Genomic DNA, 20309 nt, shown 5'->3' with positions numbered 1-20309 from the left:
GCCTCCTTTGTGTTAGCCTGAGTCAGCTAATTCCTGTAAACAACCTGCAAATCTCAGTGTTGTCATGCAACATGCATTTATTTTTTTGCTCAGTGTAACTTATACTGGGACTTGATGACTGCTCGTGAAGTCCCAGCAGAAGATGGGGTGCTCCGCTCCCCCTGGGTACTCAGAGGCCTTGACTCCTTCCGTCTTCTGGCTCTGTCCTCCTCTGGGGTATGCTCGATCCTCTCCTTGGCCTGGCAGTGGTGGGGAGAGAAAGGAGGATGGGGACAATTGGGTGGCAGGTCAAGATGTGGGGCCATTACTTCTGCTCACACTCCTTTGTCCAGACCTCAGAGACCTGGTCACACCTAACTGCAGGAGAGGTCAGCAAATACAGTCTAGCAGCGAGCCCAGGGGACCAGGAAAGAAAGGGCTTTTGTGAGCACCTTAATAAACATGTCTCTACCGTGGTAACTGAAGTCAGTGGTTTTCACCCTTCCACTATTCTGCTAATATCATCACGATTTTTGGCAGATTCCTAAACAGCATATATATACACACACACACACACACACATATATATTTGTTGTTGTTGTTGTTGTTTTGAGAGAGAGTCTTGCTCTGTTGCCAGGCTGGAGTGCAGTGGCGTGATCTTGGCTCACTGCAACCTCTGCCTCCCAGGTTCAAGTGATTCTTCTGCCTCAGCCTCCCGCGTAGCTGGGACTACAGGTGCCCACCACCACACCCGGCTAATTTTTGTATTTTTAGTAGAGACAGGGTTTTGCCATGTTGGCCAGGATTGTCTCGATCTCTTGACCTCGTGATCCGCCCGCCTCAGCCTCCCGAAGTGCTGGGATTACAGGCATGCGCCACTGCACCCGGCCACATGTGTTATTTACTTAATAATTTTTCTTTGAAGTAATCAATTTTTGAACCTAACACTTTTATTGCTGAAAGGTGACCTTATAACATCTTTGAAAATGGAAAAGCAACATCACCTGCTATAAATTGATACACATAATTGCAATGTGTTTTGTTCTCACTAGCTTCTGGTGCCTGGTGAAGTTGCTGGGTCTGTTAAAAAGGAGATATTAGCGGGCCGGGCACCGGTGGCTCACGCCTGTAATCCCAGCACTTTGGGAGGCCAAGGGGGGCGGATCACGAAGTCAGGAGATCGAGACCATCCTGGCCCACATGGTGAAACCCCGTCTCTACTAAAAATACAAAACAAATTAGCCAGGCATGGTGGCGGTCGCCTGTAGTCCCAGCTACTTGGGAGGCTGAGGCAGGAGAATGGTGTGAACCCGGGAGGCGGAGCTTGCAGTGAGCCGAGATCGCGCCACTGCACTCCAGCCTGGGTGACAGAGCGAGACTCCGTCTCAAACAAAAAAAAGGAGATATTAGCAAGTGCTAGAGAAAGGAGGTGTTGAAGACATAGTAGTACTACCCTGAGACTTTCTCATTGATATTCTGAGCATGCTCAAAAGAGAGCTGAACAGGGAATAATTTTTTTCACGGTGAGATCTGATGTCATTTAACCACCAGGGAATTGGGGTTCATTCCTTTTTTCCCTCCATCAAAAATTTATTGGAGGGATTCTGGGGAAAACAAGACAGACACTGTTTCCACCTTCCTGATGATTCCAGGCTGTTGGGGAAGATGGGCAGAACAGCAGGGAACAAATCATTGCCCAGGTGCTTATTTTCCGTTGTGATGAGTGCTGAGGAGGAAGGAAAAGTAGATGCGGTGATGGAGAGTTTACAGAGAAGGAGCTAACTGGATTAGCTTGGCTAACTAGTACTCTTCCTCAAAAGAAGATCTTCCCAGACCGCCTCTTCACCCTAAGCTGGGTCACTTGCCACCCCTTTTCTGGCCGCACCTTTCTATGATGCCTAGACAGGTCCTTCAGATCACTTGGCACAATTAGCACGGTTGCAGTTGTTTATGCAGTTTGTCATCTTATGTCTGTCTTCCTTGATGGAGTCTAAGCTCTCGAGGGCAGGGGCCATATCTATTTGTTCATCACTGGATCCTGGTGCTGAGCCAGGGTCTGCACACTGTCGGTAGTCAGTAAATATTGATTGATTGAAGTAGAGAGACAGGGAGGAAGGGTCCAGCTGAGACCCTCCTGCAATGTGGCACAGGGGTTCACCTCCACAAGGATGGAGGACTTCATTGCCATATCCCTTTGTGTTTGGAAAATGTTTCTAGTTTTCTCCTAAGCGCATCTGAAAGAATTTATTTTGACTGAGTCCCGAGGAATTGGGAAGTCACACATTACTGAGGCCCTGCCTGAAGGAGGGGGGGGTGGCCCACTACCTGTCCTGATGGGAGGCCACCACATGCCACCTCCCCTTGCTTGAAGCCGTGTTAGTCCCCAGAACAGGAGTCAGGCAGTCGGGAGGGAGAAGACACCTGACATTCCACCTTCACTCCTGCCTGGGCGTCATTGTAATTATTCCCATTTTGAGGAAATGGAGACCCAGAGAAGTTGCAGACCTGGCTCAGGGTCATACCTCTGGCAAAGTAACAGACCGAAGCCCTAGCTCTACTTTCTGACTCCCAGAAAGTGATGCTTTCAGTTAGTGCACCTAACCCTGGAAATCTTAGTTGCCTGTTTTTGAGTTGAGCAACTGTGCTCTTTCTAGCAAACTGGCCGGTTTGCCTTATCACCTGGGGCCCTGTGTGGATCCAAGCGAGTCGGATTCAGGTGGCCTGGGAATCTGCATTTTCACCAGTGTCCTCAGTGATTCTTAGGGTCAGGCAAGCTGGGGAGACCCTGAATAAGGGTTCCCCCATTATGTTCCCAGTGTGACTCTGGAACTGGGTACCACAAATTTTTGTTAACCTAGTAATGACCATCACAAAAGCGAGTGACAGGACTAAGACTTCAGGAAACCTTTGAAGATGTGTGTGCATTAGGGATCATTGTTTTCTCTGCAGATGAGGAGCTGAGGCTTCGGGGGGTTGAGAGTTAGGGGTCACACCTGTGGGAACACAGCTTTTCTGAATTGGAATCCCGTACCTTTTCCAGCTGATGGCAGGAGTCATATGTATCTTGGTGAATGTCAGGTCCTCACATACCCTCAGTGACAGCAGCTGTGGATCTCCTGTCTGTCCTGGTGCATAGCACAAGACCTCACCCACGCTGTCTGCACTCAACTTGTTTCTGGAAGGCAGGGAGGAAGGAAGCTGCCAGTGCTAGACATTTGCAGGGAACAGGGGTGAGTAGGTGGTGATAGTAGAAGTGAAAACATTCCCTAAGCATCTCTGGGGTATCAGGAGCAGTGCTACAGACTATAAATATCATCTTCTTCAGTTCTTATCCATGAAGTTGGGGCTTTTATTTGTCTCATTTTACAGGTGAGAGAACCGAGGTGGAGTGATCTGATCTAGTGCTGGGTGTGTGTCAAAGCCCTGGGCTGATTAGAATTAGTAAATACAGAAGCTAGAGGGGTCCCGGGATGGGTTCACTGTCACCCTGATGTACCCAGCAAGCCAGGTGGCAGGAGCTGGTTCCACCTTTCGGGCCTGCCTGACTTTCCCCAGTTTGGCTTCCGTTGGCCAAGCTGCAAAACTGGGTCACACTCGAAGCCAGGTGATTGGTCAGAGCTGAGTTAACCCTGAGTCAAAGGAGGGCATGAGAAGGTTCGCCTACCCGCCTCCTCCCTGCCGCGCCCCACCCCACCCTGGGCCAGGCCCCTCACAGTGGAGCCACACAGGCACGTCACCCTGCTTGGGCCTCCGCCTGCCCCACACTCACCGGAGCATGACGAGTCAGCCACCCGGGATTTGGCTGTTCTAGAGGCACTGTTCCATGCTGCCAGGCAGACCTGGGACAGCTGGGCTGAGGGCTCAGGGGAGTAGAGGGAGGTGGACACAGTGTAGTGCGGAGAGACCTAGGGCTTTGGAGTCTGGTGGACCTGGGTGCTGGTCCTGGTGCTCCCACCCACTCGCTGTGTGTCCTCGGGCAGCTCACTTCACCTCTCTGAGTCTGTTTTCTGATCTACAAATGGGGATATAACCCTGACCGCAAGCGGTTGCTGTGTGGAGTTAACAAGAGCCCCTATAGCCCTAGGTCTTATTTCAGGGTGGGGCCCCTCTTTTCTTCCTGCATTTATGAAACTTCCTGACACATTTGGTCTTCTAAAGCAGAGGGTGCAAACTGGTGGCATCAGAGGTTGAGTTTTGCCCACAAATATGATTATTTGGCCCTTTTAATTTAAAAAATTTGAATTTTATGCCAGCATTTTTGAATGAAAATATTTCACATAAAAATTTGGATTTCCAGCTGGGCACAGTGGCTCACACTTATAATCCCAGCACTTTAGGAGGCTGAGGCGGGCAGATCACTTGAGGCCAGGCGCTCGAGACCAGCCTGGCCAACACGATGAAACTCCATCTCTACTAAAAATACAAAAATTAGCCGGGCGTGATGGCATGTGTGTGTAATCCCAGCTACTCAGGAGGCTGAGGCACAAAAATCACTTGAACCCAGGAGACGGAAGTTGCAGTGAGCCGAGATTGCGCTCCTGTACTCCAAACTGGGCAACAGAGCGAGACTCCATCTCTAAAAATAAATTAAAAATCCAGGTGCGGCCGGGCGCGGTGGCTCAAGCCTGTAATCCCAGCACTTTGGGAGGCCGAGACGGGCGGATCACGAGTTCAGGAGATCGAGACCATCCTGGCTAACACGGTGAAACCCCGTCTCTACTAAAAATACAAAAAAAATTAGCCGGGCGAGGTGGCGGGCGCCTGTACTCCCAGCTACTCGGGAGGCTGAGGCAGGAGAATGGCGTGAACCCGGGAGGCGGGGCTTGCAGTGAGCTGAGATCCGGCCATTGCACTCCAGCCTGGGCAACAGAGCTAGACTCCGTCTCAAAAAAAAAAAAAAAAAAAAAAAAAAAAAAAAAAAAAAAATCCAGGTGCAGTGGCTCGCATCTGTAATCCCAGCACTTTGGGAGGCCGAGGCAGGTGGATCACCTGAGGTCAGGAGTTCAAGACCAGCCTGAGCAATATGGTGAGACCTGTCTCTGCTAAAAATACAAAAATTAGTCGGTGTAGTGGCATGCACCAGTAGTCCCAGCTACTCAGGAGGCTGAGACCGGAGAACCACTCGAACCCTGGAGGTGGAGGTTCTGGTGAGCCGAGATTGTGCCGCTGCACTCCAGCCTGGGTGACAGACCAAGACTGTTTCAATAAAAAATAAAATATAAAAAAAATTGGATTTCCAATGCATCTGGAAAAATGGACCTCAGTGGCCACATGGCAGCCCAGGGCTGTTGCTGGGCAGACCTCTTGGACCTTAAAGCACAAGATGTGAGAGCCAGGATCAGGTTGCAGGGCCTAGCCAGGGAGTGGGGGTGTGGTCACCTCAGGGGCTTCAGGTGCCCGGGGACCCCTCTCAGACATGAGGACGGTCTTCCAGTGTGACTGACTTAATTCCACCTAGTGAGGAGGTGGCAGTTAGAGTCTGCGTGCCCAAGACAGGCTCCCTGGGTAAAAGGACTGCGCTTACTGGCTCCTTGGGCCAGTCACTGACTTGTCTGTGCCGCTTTCTCATTTGCAAAACAAGAGTAACGGGCTGTTAGTGTGAGCGCCCCGATACATGGTCAGCACCCCACTCATGTCAGCAGCTCATATGAGTCCATCCCAAGTAGGAGATTTGCCCGAGATCTTCTTTAAGAGATGTCTTTCTAAAGGTTCCTGGAGAGATAGGCCTGTGTCTGGAAATCCCAGGCTCTGACTGTGATCAGGCCTCCGCCTGCCAGTAGGTGAGCCAGCCGGCACGAGACCGCCAAAGCATCGGGTGCATTGCCAGGTGCATTGCCATCATTTGGTTGGGAGGGAGTGGCAGTGTTGCATTTTTTGTGCCCCCACTTTGAGCCCCGTGCTTAAAGACACCATCAAGGCCACCCCCTGATGGCCTTGGGAATGGATAGAGCTGAAAAGAGTGAGTCCCAGAGGCAGCTTTTCATTTTCCAAAACCCGGGCAGGGTCTGCCCAGGTGCCCTTTGTCAGCTCGTTAGCCTGCAGGAGCTGGTTTCTGCTGGCTGATGTGAAGTCAGAGAGGTCTCCTGGCTCTCACTCAGACGCTTCCTCATACGGTCTTCTTAGTGGGCTTCATGCTGACAGTGGATGCCAGGGACCCAGGCAGGGAAGTGTCCCTTTTGAAAGGAGCCACTGGCCTTTGGGAAATAGTAGAGACCAGTGATTAAGAGCTTGATCTCCAGAGCCCCTCATTAGGCCGTCAGTGACATGAGAACAGAGACCAGCTCAGCCTTGTTCACTGCCAGGTCCCTAGGGCCAAGGACACTGAGAGTCCTTTTTTAAAAAAAGTGTTGAATAGTAAATGAGCAGGGTCTTCCTCTTGTGTCTGAACCTCAGCTCTCCTACTTGAAGCCTGTCTTGACTTGCCAACAACTTACTGTGTCATCAACGGGGATGGTAATGGTACCTTCCTCCCGGGGGACAGTAGAGTGTCAGTGAGATAACATGTACATCACTCAGCATGGCACTCAGCCATGGGACATGCTCAGCACGTGTGGCTGTGTTGACTGTTTGGTTTGCACAGGTATTTCTATGTGTGGACCTTGACACAGGTCCCACACAGGACTCTGGCCCCATGGGTGACGGTGTTACAGCTGTCCTTTTGGAATCTTCACCTCACCTAAGCTCGCTGGCAGTAATAGCCCAGAGGAGAGAGGGCATGTGGATTTGGCCAAGGGAGAGAATCTCTGGGGAAAGTCACCTGTTTGTCCACGAAGCGCCTGTGTGTACGTGTAGGTGTGAGTGTGCAGATGTGTGAAACTGCGTGTTCTTGCCTTTGCTGTGGACTCACAAGGTGGTTTGCCACATGCTGTTGTTGCCTGGAAAGGTATTGCGCAGGATACCATGTGGTATGATGTCCCTGGCCCCAGCAGCCCCAGTGACTGGTGAGCGGCTCCTGGGTCCGCTCCTGCCTCCAGTAGAAGCAGCCCCAGGAGTCCCGGCCACAGTCCCCGTTGTGCTGGGTGCTGGCTTTTGGAAATCCCTGCATACCCGCAAGGGCTCCTGTGGTGGGGATGGAGGTGGAGGAGCTGGTCAGGCCACCCAGAGGCATCCTCCTCAGTGGAGCCTTCTGCCAGGTACCTCTCAGCTGTTTTCCAAATGACTACTTCGCATTTCCCTGCCTCCATTCCCACAGCAGCCCTGTAGGGAAGGAGTGGCCCATTTCACAGATGAGAAACTCGAGGCTCACAGAGTCAGTCTGCACAACTGCGGCTGGGGGCAATGTGCTGGTTAAAATGCAGATTCCTGTCTCCCCCCTCACTCCCCAACCCTGGAGGATGGGATGTGGGAATCAGGGCCCAGGCCTTGGTGTTCTAAGCAGCCTCTCCAAGGAGCTGCGATGTCAGGACAGTGGGAAACAGAAGCAGGAGCTTTGGGCCTTACAGTTCGGGGAATGTGCTCTGGCCCTGCTGTTTGCTCAGTTGGGGTAATGGAGTCAGCTGCCTGGGCTTCCTTCAGCCTCCTCAGCTGTGAGCTGGAGAGAGTAGGGCCCACCTCCGAAGGTCCTGGTGAAAATTCCATGATCAGTTCGTTTATCTCACTTGGGATAGTGGAATGCCTGGAGAGTTCAGTAAAGTGATTTGTTGCTGTTATTCCACATGGGATTTACTACAAAAGCAATTTCAGAAACAACCAAAAAGATATCCATGTGCATAATTGACAGTAGTGTATCTGCTCATCTCCTTCAAAGTGGGAGTTTCACAGGATGGTGAATCAGGGTTGCTCTGCCCCCGTTTTAGAGATAAAACTACAGCAGGCAGGGCACAGTGGCTCACACCTGTAATCCCAGCACTTTGGGAGACTAAGACAGGAGGATCACCTGAGCCCAGGAGTTCGAGACCAGCCTGGGCAACATAGTGAGACTCCATCTCTACAAAAAAAATAATTAGCTGGGCATGGTGGCCTGCACCTGTGGTCTCAGCTACTCAGGAGGCTGAGGCGGGAGGATCGCTTGAGCCTGGGAGGTTGAGGCTGCAGTGAGCTGTGATTGTGCTACTTCCACTTCAGCCTGGACAACAGAGTGAGACTGTCTCAAAAAACAACAAAAGCCGGGTGCGGTGGCTCACGCCTGTAATCCCAGCACTTTGGGAGGCCGAGGCGGGCGGATCACAAGGTCAGGAGATCGAGACCACGGTGAAACTCCGTCTCTACTAAAAATACAAAAAATTAGCCGGGCGCGGTTGTGGGCGCCTGTAGTCCCAGCTACTTGGGAGGCTGAGGCAGGAGAATGGCGTGAACCCGGGAGGCGGAGCTTGCAGTGAGCCGAGATCGCGCCACTGCACTCCAGCCTGGGCGACAGAGCGAGACTCCGTCTCAAAAAAAAAAAAAAAAAAAAAAAAAAAAAACAACAAAAAAAGAAACTACAGCAGGCCCTCAAATAATGTTTTGTTATAAAACATTGATGAGAAAAAAATTATTTCCTGGCTGGGGCCACTGTTTGTGTGGGGTTTGCACGTTCTACCCACGTCTGCGTGGGTCTTCTGCAGGCACCCCTACCCACCTACCCCCGGTTTCCTCCCACATCCCAAACCTGTGCCTGTCAGGTTCATCAGCACGTCTGCATGGTCCCGGTGTGGATGTGTGAGTGTGTGGGTGTGTGGGTGTGTGGGTGTATGGGCGTGTGGGTATGTGGGCGTGTGGGCATGTGTGCCCTGTGATGGGAGGGGGTGTGTGGGCGTGTGGGCATGTGTGCCCTGTGATGGGAGGGGGTGTGTGGGTGTGTGGGCATGTGTGCCCTGTGATGGGAGGGGGTGTGTGGGTGTGTGGGCATGTGTGCCCTGTGATGGGAGGGGGTGTGTGGGTGTGTGGGCATGTGGGCATGTGTGCCCTGTGATGGGAGGGGGTGTGTGGGTGTGTGGGCATGTGTGCCCTGTGATGGGAGGGGGTGTGTGGGCGTGTGTGGGCATGTGTGCCCTGTGATGGGAGGGGGTGTGTGGGTGTGTGGGCATGTGGGCATGTGTGCCCTGTGATGGGAGGGGGGTGTGTGGGCATGTGTGCCCTGTGATGGGAGGGGGTGTGTGGGCGTGTGGGCATGTGTGCCCTGTGATGGGAGGGGGTGTGTGGGTGTGTGGGCATGTGGGCATGTGTGCCCTGTGATGGGAGGGGGTGTGTGGGTGTGTGGGCATGTGTGCCCTGTGATGGGAGGGGGTGTGTGGGCATGTGGGCATGTGTGCCCTGTGATGGGAGGGGGTGTGTGGGCGTGTGTGCCCTGTGATGGGAGGGGGGTGTGTGGGCATGTGGGCATGTGTGCCCTGTGATGGGAGGGGGTGTGTGGGCGTGTGGGCGTGTGTGCCCTGTGATGGGAGGGGGTGTGTGGGCGTGTGGGCGTGTGGGCATGTGTGCCCTGTGATGGGAGGGTGTCCTGGCCAGGGCTGGTGCCCGCCTTGTTCCCGAGCAGCTGGGATGGGCTCTGGCCACCCGTGACTTGGAACTGGAATAAGTGAGTAAACAGTGATCTTACCTGTTTTGACAAATCTTTCTTAAGTGTATGTACAGCTCACATGTATTTTGATGTCTAATAGTAGAAGTGTTTTGATCTTTATTTGGAAGTTTGGTGTTGTTTTTGTGACCAGACATACGCCTTAGGAACTTAACTCTTGATTATATCCATTAGCCTGTGGGGAAATTGTTTTTCATCTTACGCTGTTTCCCTCAAAGTCATGGTTTCCAAGAACCTACCGACAACCTTAAGTGAGGCCTTGCTGTACTGAGGGGCCACTTGGGATTCACATGGGTGTTTAGCTACCAGGGCTCTGGGGCTCCTGAAATGGACCCCTTCAGAGAGCTGCCTGGGCTGTGTTCCCCCAACGGACAGGGGTAGGTGTGGGTTCGGATGTCACAGGTCACTGCACCACCCCCCACCTCCCCGGAGTGGCATTTCCCAGAACACCAGGACACACTGCCAGGTGGGAACGATGACGCTGGTTTCCAGGAGAGCAGTGGGGGTGGGAGAGGAAGCATGCTTACCTGTCTCCCATACCTGATCTGGACCCAGAGAACATGGTCCTGAGGTGCTCCACGCCCCATACCTCTCTGCTAGGGGCTCTACCCACAGCCCTTCTGCTGAGATGATCTCAGGCCTAACCAAGACCTTGCTGGCGCATTTGCTCACTCAGTCGTGTAAGAGGTGTCTGTTGCATGTTTACTATGTGCTGCACCCTGCGCTGAGGCTGGGGTATCCGGCTGACCCCACAGACATGGTACCCACTGACATGGGACTTACACTTAAACAGGAAGATGGACAGTTGGAGGATCGAGAGTTTTCCCAGCAAGAATATCCAGGGAACTCTGGGGATGTTCTGATCCAGACTTGAGCGGGGTGCGAGGAGATCCTCCCCAGGATGCTCAATTCCAGGCCTTAGTGAGGAGCAGAGCTGGTTTGGTGCTGGGGCAGGGAGCCAGGCCCATCCAGCACGGGGTGCACCAATGAGGGAATGCACCAGGCAGGCAGAGCCTTCGGGCGTGGCGAGGAGTATGCCCTGTCCTCAGCACACAGAGGCCAAGCCTTGCGTGGGGGAGCCGGATTCCGTGTGGGCTGAGAGCGGCCCACTCAGCCTGTGCTTCGGAGGCTGGCCTGGGTGCAGCCCGGTGGGGGCTGGGCCAGCGGCTGCCAGCTCCTGTGGCGTCCAGTCTTCTTGCCAAGAGGCCTCTTTAATTCACATTTTCCACATCGACTTGATGTTTTGAAAATGTTGACCTTTAGTTCATCAAATGTCACTTATTAAATCGTAAGTCACATCCCATTCAATTAAAAAAAGACAATGGACTGGTGACTCAATGCTTGGTCTCTTGGCAGGAAAGACCCTGAAGCACTGGAGGCCGGAGGAAGTCACGTGCCTTGTCAGTGATCCCTGCATCCCTCGGGGTGGGCAGCTTGTCATTCCTGTGAGAGGCTGGACTGGAGGGAGAGACTGGGTTGGCAGCCAGGCTGGAGAAGCTGTGACAGGACTGGAATACCAGGCCCAGGCAGGTGGACTTGAAACTTACTCACAAGAGCCCTGTTGGAAAGGTGGGGTTTGGTCTGTCAGGCCAGAGAGGAGTCAAGGCCACGTATGCAATAGTGCTTGACTGGAAAAGAAGCAAATGTGGAATGTATACAGGCAGGGAGTGAATGAGGGGGCTTGCTGGAGGAGGGACACTTGAGAGATGAGTTGGAGTGAAGTCAGTAGAGGTGAAGGGATTCTAGCCAATGACTCTGCAGCCCAAAGAGAGGCTGGGAGGTGGGAAAGAGCGGGAGATCCAATGGGCAGGTGGGATGGGGCTGCATGTGCTGCCTCAGGCACTGGGGAGCCCTAGCAGGTTCTTTTTTTTTTTTTTGAGACAGAGTCTTGCTCTGTCGCCCAGGCTGGAGTGCAGTGGCCGGATCTCAGCTCACTGCAAGCTCCACCTCCCGGGTTCACGCCATTCTCCTGCCTCAGCCTCCCGAGTAGCTGGGACTACAGGCGCCCGCCACCTCGCCCAGCTAGTTTTTTGTATTTTTTAGTAGAGACGGGGTTTCACCGTCTGTTAGCCAGGATGGTCTCAATCTCCTGACCTCATGATCCACCCGTCTCGGCCTCCCAGAGTTCTGGGATTACAGGCTTGAGCCACCGCGCCCGGCCCCTAGCAGGTTCTTGAGCATGCGTGTTGCTCAGGAAGAAAAATAAGATCAAGTGAATGTAAAAGCTCCCTACAGCTTGCAGGAAGGAGAACTGAAAGTCTTTTGGTTTGGGTTAGAACGGTTCCCAAAGGCTGTGAGGGGAGGGTTCTCCCTGCTGAGATGACTACGCCTTATTCAGACCTTCATGGAGATGAAAGACAGATGTGGAGGCCAACCTGAGACTGAACTCTAGCCTTGCGCTCCTACCCTTGCACCTCAGTACCCCCATTTATGAGGTGGAGAAACAGTAATCTGCCTCAGGGTTGTGCGAAACATAATTAAGCCATGCGTACAAAATGCCTGAAGCATGTTGCGGGTGTGTGGACAGCATTGGGGTAGCCAAGGGTTGGGGTCCCTGAAAATCCCACCACAAGAAATTCACAGTTGGGGAATTTAAGAGCTTTTTGAAAAAAACAGTGTTGAGGCCCCAAGGCCACCAGTAGACCTTAGGAACATGATGTATGCTGAAGTTCATTAAAATAACACAGTAAAGAGATTAGCTACCATCTTTTATGTATCTTAAATTAGGAATAAGGGGAAGTTCTTTAAGCTTCAGTTTCTTCATTTGTAAAATGGGGCTGGTGACTGCTTCACAGGGCTATTGTGAGGATGAAATGAATGGGGCTGAGACGCTTGGCATTGGATGTGGCTGGGGTAGGGTCTCAGGTGATGTCCCTGGGATGGTTCGATTCGTTGCCATGCACCATCCTTCCTCACTAGAGGAGTACGCGTTTCTGCTCCAGTAGTTTCAAGGAGATGCTTATAAATATGCGTTCCCTCCTTGCAGACATGCCTGGGCTAGGAGACTTCTCTTGAGTCTGGGACTCACTGCCTTGTGTGCAGCAATGAAGGTCACAGCTCTGGCCCCACCCTTTGCTGGCTTTGGGACCTTGGGCAGGTCCTTCATCACCCTGGGACTCAGTTTCCTCATCTGTAACAATGGGCTAATAATGGTGCCCCCCACCCACCCCCAAGCATTGTGTGAGGCCAAAATGAAAATAGTATACATGAATTGCCAATAAGGGCTCAACCATAGCCACGTGGTCATGGACCCCCTCCTCCTGGGGTCCCACGTAGCCCCAGGACCCCAGGCACCCCTCTAACACGCAACTCGGCTTCCTCCCCGGGTTCTTGTCTTACAGTTTATGTTACGGTTCCTGGAGTGAGAGGAGTAAAATTGGTCTCCCCATCTGCTCTCTGCTTTGCCTTCCTTTTCACTTTTCATCTCCCCAGGCTGTTCATTGCTCATTCATTCATACATTCACTCACTGACACATTTACAAATATTTATTTGGTTTTTTTTTTTTGTTTTTTTTTTTTTGAGGCGGAGTCTTGCTCTGTCGCCCAGGCTGGAGTGCAGTGGCACGGTCTCGGCTCACTGCAAGCTCCGCCTCCCGGGTTCCCGCCATTCTCCTGCCTCAGCCGCCTGAGTAGCTGGGACTACAGGCGCCCGCCACCACACCCGGCTAATTTTTTGTATTTTTAGTAGAGACGGGGTTTCATCGTGGTCTCGATCTCCTGACCTTGTGATCCGCCCACCTCGGCCTCCCAAAGTGCTGGGATTACAGGCGTGAGCCACCGCGCCCGGCCATTTACAAATATTTATACTGGTCACTGTGCTAGGCACTGCCAGACCCACTGGTGAATGGCAGGGATATGGCCCCTGCCCTCATGGAGTCTTGGGCTTCAGCAATTAAACATCCAATTAAATGTATAATTCTCAGTTAACATGAGACTATAAAGGAAAAAAGCAGGGGGCTGTGAGGCCTGCGTCTTCTAGGGGATCTGGGGAACCTGACTGCAGTGGTATTTGACGGCTGTCTGAAAGGTGCTTAGGGTTCACTGGGCCACCGAGAGACAGGGAGGCCCAGGTGGAGGGAGAGCATGGGCAAAGGCCCTGAGGTGGGCGGTCACAGGTTGGCTGACCGAAGTGACTGCTGGACAGAGAGCTGGGGAGTGCCAGGGCTGGAAGACTCAGCTGGCCGGGCCGTGTAAGCTGCACAAAACACCGTAAGGAGTTTATCCTAAGAAGCTTCAGCCCTTACATGGTTGTGAGCAGATCCTCACAAACTCTTAATGGGAAGGGAAGAGTGGAGCCGTTCGGAGTTTCAGGCGGTGTCCAAGCAAGGGGGCGGTGGTCTGCACATCCGCACACTAGGCCCTTCCTCTTCAGTCACACGCTAGAGGAACAACTCACGATTTGCACTTAGTCCTGAATCCTGGTGGTGACACAGAAGAAAGTCATAGACACTCGGGGTGGGGCAGAGGGGCCCTCACTGAGTCCTCTGCTGTCATCCAGCCCTGATGATTGATTCTAATCCAGGCCGCTTCTGAGGATGCGAGGAAAAGGCTGTTAGCATAGGCCCTACTGCGCACCTGGCAGACCCAAGTTCTTCATCTCAGCTGACCTTACCAGCCCCCCCACGGGCATGGGTGGGGGTCCCCTGTTGTCCACAGAAAGAAAACAGGGCTGGGAGCTTGTGAGGGCCCTGCCCAAGATCCCGAGGCCCCTGCCAGCCAGGTGTTGGGGCCAAAGTCCATGCTTCCCTTCCCTGTGGGTAACACAGGGGAGAGCACATTACTGTTTCTGAAGTACTTTGGACAGTCACGCCAGGTCAAAAGCTCTGTGTGGTCAAAAGCTACAAGGCCTGTGGCTGGGGGAGCCGCGCCCCCGCCGAGGACGTGATTTTGAGGCTTTCTTAGTCCAGACTTGCCTTCATAGCTTCCCGGGATCTCCCAGGTCTGGGTGGTCATCGGCGCCCTTACCAGGGAGGGCTCTGCTCCCCTAAATGCCCCTGTGCACCTGCCCCAGCCCCTTCCCTCCTCCTGGTGCTTGGGTCATGCCGTTCCCTGTGCATGCCAGTCCCCTTACATGCACATTTTTCCTCTATGATTTTTCCTGTTTTGATGAGACACTGCTCTTGGCCGTGCTGGTTCCCAAGAGGGGACGAGGCCCCAGCCCGGCCAGCCGGTCATTCAGGAACTTTGCTCCTAGGCCCAGCCCCACACCCAGCCGCATTCCACCAGGGCCAGAACCTTTGAGCTCCATGTGAATGGGGCCTGTCCCACCCACCCCCAACTCCCATGGCCACCTCCTTATCGCCCTTCCCAACTGACGGACAAGGCCATATTCCAGCCTGGAATTAGCTTGCCCCCATTTCTGTTTTCTTCCAGGCTGAAGGGTGGGAGAGTTTCCTAGAGTTCTTGGTCCCGCCGACATCTGAGCCCATGGCGTCGGGACCTGCTTTACAGGCTGCCATGAGGGAAGCAAAAGGAGTGGGGGTGCCTATCAAATATATTAGCTCCTTGGTTTGTTCATTCATTCATTTGACAGATGCACAGAGCACCTACTCTGTGCCAGGCATTGTTCTAGGCACTAGACATTAAAAGATTAGAAATTAAAAAGTGTCCTGGAGCCAGGTGCGGTGGCTCATGCCTGTAATCCCAGCACTTTGGGAGGCCAAGGTGGGTCAGGAGTTCGAGGTCAGGAGTTCGAGACCAGTCTGGCCAACATGGCAAAACCCCATCTCTACTAAAAATACAAGAATTAGCTGGGTGTGGTTGTGGGCGCCTATAATCCCAGCTACTCGGGAGGCTGAGGCTGGAGAATTGCTTGAGCCCGGGAGGCGGAGGTTGCAATGAGCTGAGATCATGCCATTGCATTCCAGCCTGGGTGACAGAGCGAGACTCTTGTCTCAAAAAAAAAAAAAAAAAAAAATGTCCTAAAGGTCACAGTGCCATCCCAACCTTGTGAAGTGTGGCTGCTCTCATTGGCTCCACTTTACAGGATGAAACCGGGGTTCAGAGAGCTGCCACAGATGCCTGGTGCTGCTGGTCGCTTCTCTGCTACCTCTGAGGGAATCACCTTAAAGGCCTCCTCCTTAGGGCCCCTGGAGCCCTCCGTAGCCCTCACACCTCCTGCGCTGAGCCTGGGCTGGATTGCAGCCCTTGCTTCTGTCCTCTGCAGGTGCCCTTGGGCAGGGGACAGCCTGCCCAGCTGTACACGGTGGCCTTGCCAAGACCACAGCATGGCCCATAGGTGGTGGCTTCAGGATTTGGAAGCCGTGTTTCTCTAACTCCAAACTCCAGTCAGTACTTTGGGCTTCTGGATTGTTTGTCGGCTGGGTTAGCTCTGTTCTATTTTCCCAACTGTTTCTTGCCTTTAAGCTGTGCTTTGCCTACAGGCCTTTTCTTCATTATTCAGCTTTGCCAGAGGTGCTTCTGTTGAAAGTACTTGTCCTGAGAAGTTTCAAGCTTTTAATCTTACCTTTGACGCACATTTAACTGTCCCATGCTCCTATGTGTTTGTTCATTTCTTATTTATTCTTTCACCGAACAGCGTTGGTTCAGTGCCAGGGAGGGGCAGGGACAGAGGTGAACAAGACGTGTCTCCAGCCTCAGTCGCTCAGGTGTGTGAGACCGTGCGCTCAAGTGGGCTCATCAGTTCCCTGATGGGGGAGCAGAGGAGGGCAGGAGGGTGTGGAGAGGTGTGGCAACCTTGAAGGACTTTGGTGATGATGACGATCACAGCCAGCCCTGAATAGGGTTCTCTTTATGCCGGCACCGTTCTGCCCCCTCACATCTGTTAACATGCTTCATCCCCACACCCAGTCATTAGGAACAACCTACACATTGGGAAGCCAAGGCACAGAGAGGTTAATTAACCTGCCCAGGGTTGCCCTGAGCCAGGGCAGAGCTGGGGTTTGAACCCAGGCCTCCCGGCTCCTGCATCTGCCCCCTCATCACTGCACCACACTGCATGCACAAGAGCTCCCTGGATGCAGGGTTGGGAGCATGTGTGCAGCCTCAGAGCTGTGACCGTGAAAGAAACAGACTGCTCCGAGGCTTTGCTGCAGAATCTGGGCCAGCAGGTGTCTGGGAGGAAGCCACCCTTGGGCTGGGTCCTGGGGTCAGGACAAGGAGAGGGACTGGTGCTTGAGTGCTTCTGGATCTGCAGATCCACGGTGGGGCTTCTGAATGATCTTGTGTGAGGAAGCAGTCCAGGGTGTTAACCACGCCTGTGTTTCTTTGTGAGCACAAAAACATATTCCACAGCCAGAGTTCCACAGTGTTTGGAGCTCTGCCTGAGGGCCTGGGCTGGCGTTGTGTGAGGAGGAAGGGCCAGCGAGGGCGGATGTAGGCTCAGCCAGCCTCGGCCGGAGACCGGCCCTGGCAGTGACCGCCTGGGGTCACTCTGGGTGAAACTTATCCACCCTCCTGGGCACTCTGCGCTCTGCTTCACATCCACCACCGAAAACAAGCCGAGTCCTGCCGTGGCCTGCAGGGCCTGTGGGATGTGTCCTCCATCCGCCTTGCTGACCTCGTCCCGTGCCACCTGCTCCTCCCTGCGTGCCAGCCGCAGTGGCCACTGCTGCTCCTGACACAGGCCAGCCTCACGCCTACCTCAGAGCCGTGGCCAAGCGCTGGCCATTCCCTCTGCTCAGAATGCTCTTCCCGGGCCCTTGGCAGAGTGGGTGCCTCCCTTCCCTCGGGTCTCTGCCCTGACCTTACCCAGCCTGCAGTGCTCTCCGTCTGGCTCTGTCAGACCCCCCTGTTCTCCTTCATAGCTCCTCCCACTCTCTGGAACAGTCCCATCTCCTTTTGGCTTGTTTATTATCTGTACCCTCCGTGGGAGCCTTGGTTCCTCAGAGCACAGGCCTGGCCTGTCTTGTTCACGCCTGTTGCTGCAGTGCCATCAGTGGAGCCTGGCACTTGTGGATGCTGACTACTCGTTGGCTGAATGAATGAACCTCAGTTGCCTCATTTGTAAAATGGGAAGCATCACACTGATCTACTAACGTTGGGGTAAAGATGAAAGGCATGTTATTTGGGTCAAGGCACCCAGCACCGTGCCTGACACATAGTAGGTACTTAGGAATTGGTAAATAATGCATGTGTCAGCCCAAGTGCAAGTTACTGGCCTTGTTTAGACAAAGTGTACACGGCATAGCTCTGTTTTTTGGCATTGCCAGGACAGCCGGGTGCTCCCCAGCTCTAAAACTCAGGGTGATAGGCAGGGCAGAATAAGGTAAGGGCAGAAAATAAGAAAAGAGGAGGAAGTGAAAAGGAAAAAGCGCTTTGCAGTGTGGACTGCTTTTCAGTAGAAACGTAGAAAGACATAGTTTACCTCAAGGCCTCGTTTTGCCCACTGGAAAGTTTATAAATTCCTGCCAAGAACTTTTATTTATTTATTTATTTATTTATTTATTTATTTAGATGAAGTTTTGCTCTTGTCACCCAGGCTGGAGTGCAGTGACATGATCTCGGCTCACTGCAGCCTCTGCCTCCCAGGTTCAAGCGATTCTCCTGCCTCGGCCTCCCGAGTAGCTGGGATTACAGGTGCACACCACTGCACCTGCTAAATTTTGTATTTTTAGCAGAGGCAGGGTTTCACCGTGTTGGCCAGGCTGGTCTCAAACTCCTGACCTCAAATGATCTGCCCACTTCAGCCTCCCAAAGTGCTGGATTACAGGTGTGAGCCACCTTGCCTGGGCAACTGAGTGAGACTACATCTCGAAAAAAAAAAAGCATGGCACTAGGTAAGGGGGGAGATAAGGAAGTGCAGTAGAGGAAGATGTAAGTGGAGACTTCCTTACGGCATCGAGACCACACAAATGGGCACGTGTTTATAGAAAGGCCTAGTGGTGAGGACGGCAATGGTGATGGGCACTCCTGAGCACAAAGGTAGATGCCCTTCGGCTGCAAAATCTCATTTCCTTGAAGAATTCTCTGCAGCAAGCTGGCTGGCCGGCCTTGACTTTTCTCTTCCTGAAGGGAGCCTGGTTCTCCACTGACTCAGCAGGGAACGTGTCCTTTAGTGGCACTTATTGATGTCAGGATGTGAAAAACTTCCCCAACCTCAAATTTGGGACGTCCTTACCAGTGTTTCTCAAATTTCAATCACTCTAAGGCCACTATCACAGTTTGTGCCGCACCTACATCTACTCATACTGTTATATGCTTTGTGTTTTATTTAAATGGACTCACTTTTTAAAAAGCTTGCATAGATGAATTTTAAAAGGCAAACCCTTTACCTCATCTCTAAATAAATGGAAGACCTGCCATGAGTCCAAGGCACCTGTGAAAGTCAAAGCAGTGAGATGAATGTTCTGTCCTAGAGCTATTGCTGGTAGACGGTTCCGTGCCTGAAGCCTAGCCTTCTACTTATTTATACACACATGTATACCTACATACAAAGTCTCCCTGTGTCACCCAGGCTGGAGTGCAGCGGTGCAGTCCCAGCTTACTGCAGCCTCAGCCTCCCCATTAGCAGGGACTCCAGGTAGCACACCACCACGCCTGGCTCATATTTGTGTTTTTAGTAGAGACAGGGTTTCGTCATATTGGCCAGGCTGGTGTCGAACTCCTGACCTCAAGTGATCCGCCTGCCTCTGCCTCCCAACGTGCTGGGATTACAGGCGTGAGCCATCGTGCCTGGCCTAGTGTTCTTTTTATTAAAAAAGTGTGATTATTAAGTGTCAAAAGACCTGCTGGCACCAAATGAGATTTTTTTTCTAAACTCGATGATGAGAATTGAAAGAAAAGTGGAAAAATAATCACTGCTTCTGTGGGTGATTTGTGTTATTTGCTGCCGTCTCTGGTTTTCACCTAAAACCGTCTTAGGTATACCCACTGCGCAGCCTCCCAGAACCGCCCACCTCCTTCCGGAGGGCCAGGAGACACAGACTCCTTGGGCACGTCCAGTCGCACCTTCAGGCTGAGTGGCCAGGAGTCCTCCCGTGGCCAAGCCCACCTCTCTCTTCCAGGAATTCAAGTCAGCGTTTTTGTTGGTCCAGATCTGAAGCCACTTCTTCCACGCAGCTGCCCCTGATCTCTCTACTTCATAGCATTTTGGCTCTTTAAAAAAGAAAAGAAAAGAAAAAAAACAAACGTGTGACTTTCTTAGAGGTGTTAGAATTATCCTCCTAGTATGTTATTATTCTGACTTAATTCCGAGAGCAGGGCTTTGTCATATGGAGCTGGTACCTACTATGTCACAGCACTGCATGTGGCACAACAGACCAGGGCTTTTAATCGTTTTTGACATCTACTCTCTGAAGAATACATTTTATATCACAACCCAGTGTACAATGTATGAAAACTCAACATGGCCGGGCGCAGTGGCTCACGCCTGTAATCCCAGCACTTTGGGAGGCTGAGACGGGTGGCTCATTTACAGTCAGGAGGTTGAGACTAGCCTGACCAACATGTTGAAACTTTGTCTCTACTAAAAATACAAAAAAAATTAGCTGGGCATGGTGGTGCATACCTACTCGGGAGGCTGAGGCAAGAGAATCGCTTGAACCTGGGAGGTGGAGGTTGTAGTGAGCCGAGATCACGCCACTGCACTCCAGCTTGGACCACAGAGGGAGACTCCAGTCTCAAAACATAAACATCTCAACAGTGCTTCTCTTACTACACGCAATGACAATTAGTTTTTTGTTTTTGTTTTTTTTTGAGACGGTGTCTTGCTCTGTGACCCAGGCCAGAGTGCGATCGCATGATCTCAGCTCACTGCAACCTCCGCCTGCCTCCAGGGTTCAAATGATTCTCATGCCTCAGCCTCCTGAGTAGCTGGGACTACAGGCACGCACCACACCTGGCTGATTTTTGTATTTTCAGTAGAGACGGAGTT

General features: G+C 52.5%; 3 protein-coding genes across 38 annotated transcripts in view; all 3 read left to right on the top strand.

Moving 5' to 3' along the window:
• Nucleotides 1-20309, top strand: part of ATP6V0E1 (ATPase H+ transporting V0 subunit e1) — a 380972-nt gene that overhangs the window by 191443 nt on the left and 169220 nt on the right. The window lies entirely within an intron of this gene.
• The window catches only part of RPL26L1 (ribosomal protein L26 like 1), a 287969-nt gene that overhangs the window by 162167 nt on the left and 105493 nt on the right, over nt 1-20309 (top strand). The window contains exon 1 of one of the 36 annotated variants that reach the window (XM_050793323.1): nt 2289-2293. The exons of 34 other annotated variants lie outside the window; for them this stretch is intronic. The gene's annotated coding sequence lies outside the window, so the exon portion shown is untranslated. Of the gene's footprint in view, nt 1-2288; nt 2294-13428; nt 13433-20309 lie in introns of those variants that run through there. One more of the 36 variants, XM_050793333.1, reaches the window with a different exon arrangement.
• Nucleotides 1-20309, top strand: part of ERGIC1 (endoplasmic reticulum-golgi intermediate compartment 1) — a 122848-nt gene that overhangs the window by 12595 nt on the left and 89944 nt on the right. The gene's annotated exons all lie outside the window — the stretch shown is intronic.

Source organism: Macaca thibetana, chromosome 6, assembly GCF_024542745.1.
Source record: "Macaca thibetana thibetana isolate TM-01 chromosome 6, ASM2454274v1, whole genome shotgun sequence".
NCBI classification, from domain to species: Eukaryota; Metazoa; Chordata; class Mammalia; order Primates; family Cercopithecidae; genus Macaca; species Macaca thibetana.
Note: the sequence above shows the minus strand (reverse complement) of the source record. Positions and strands in the feature narration are given on the sequence as shown.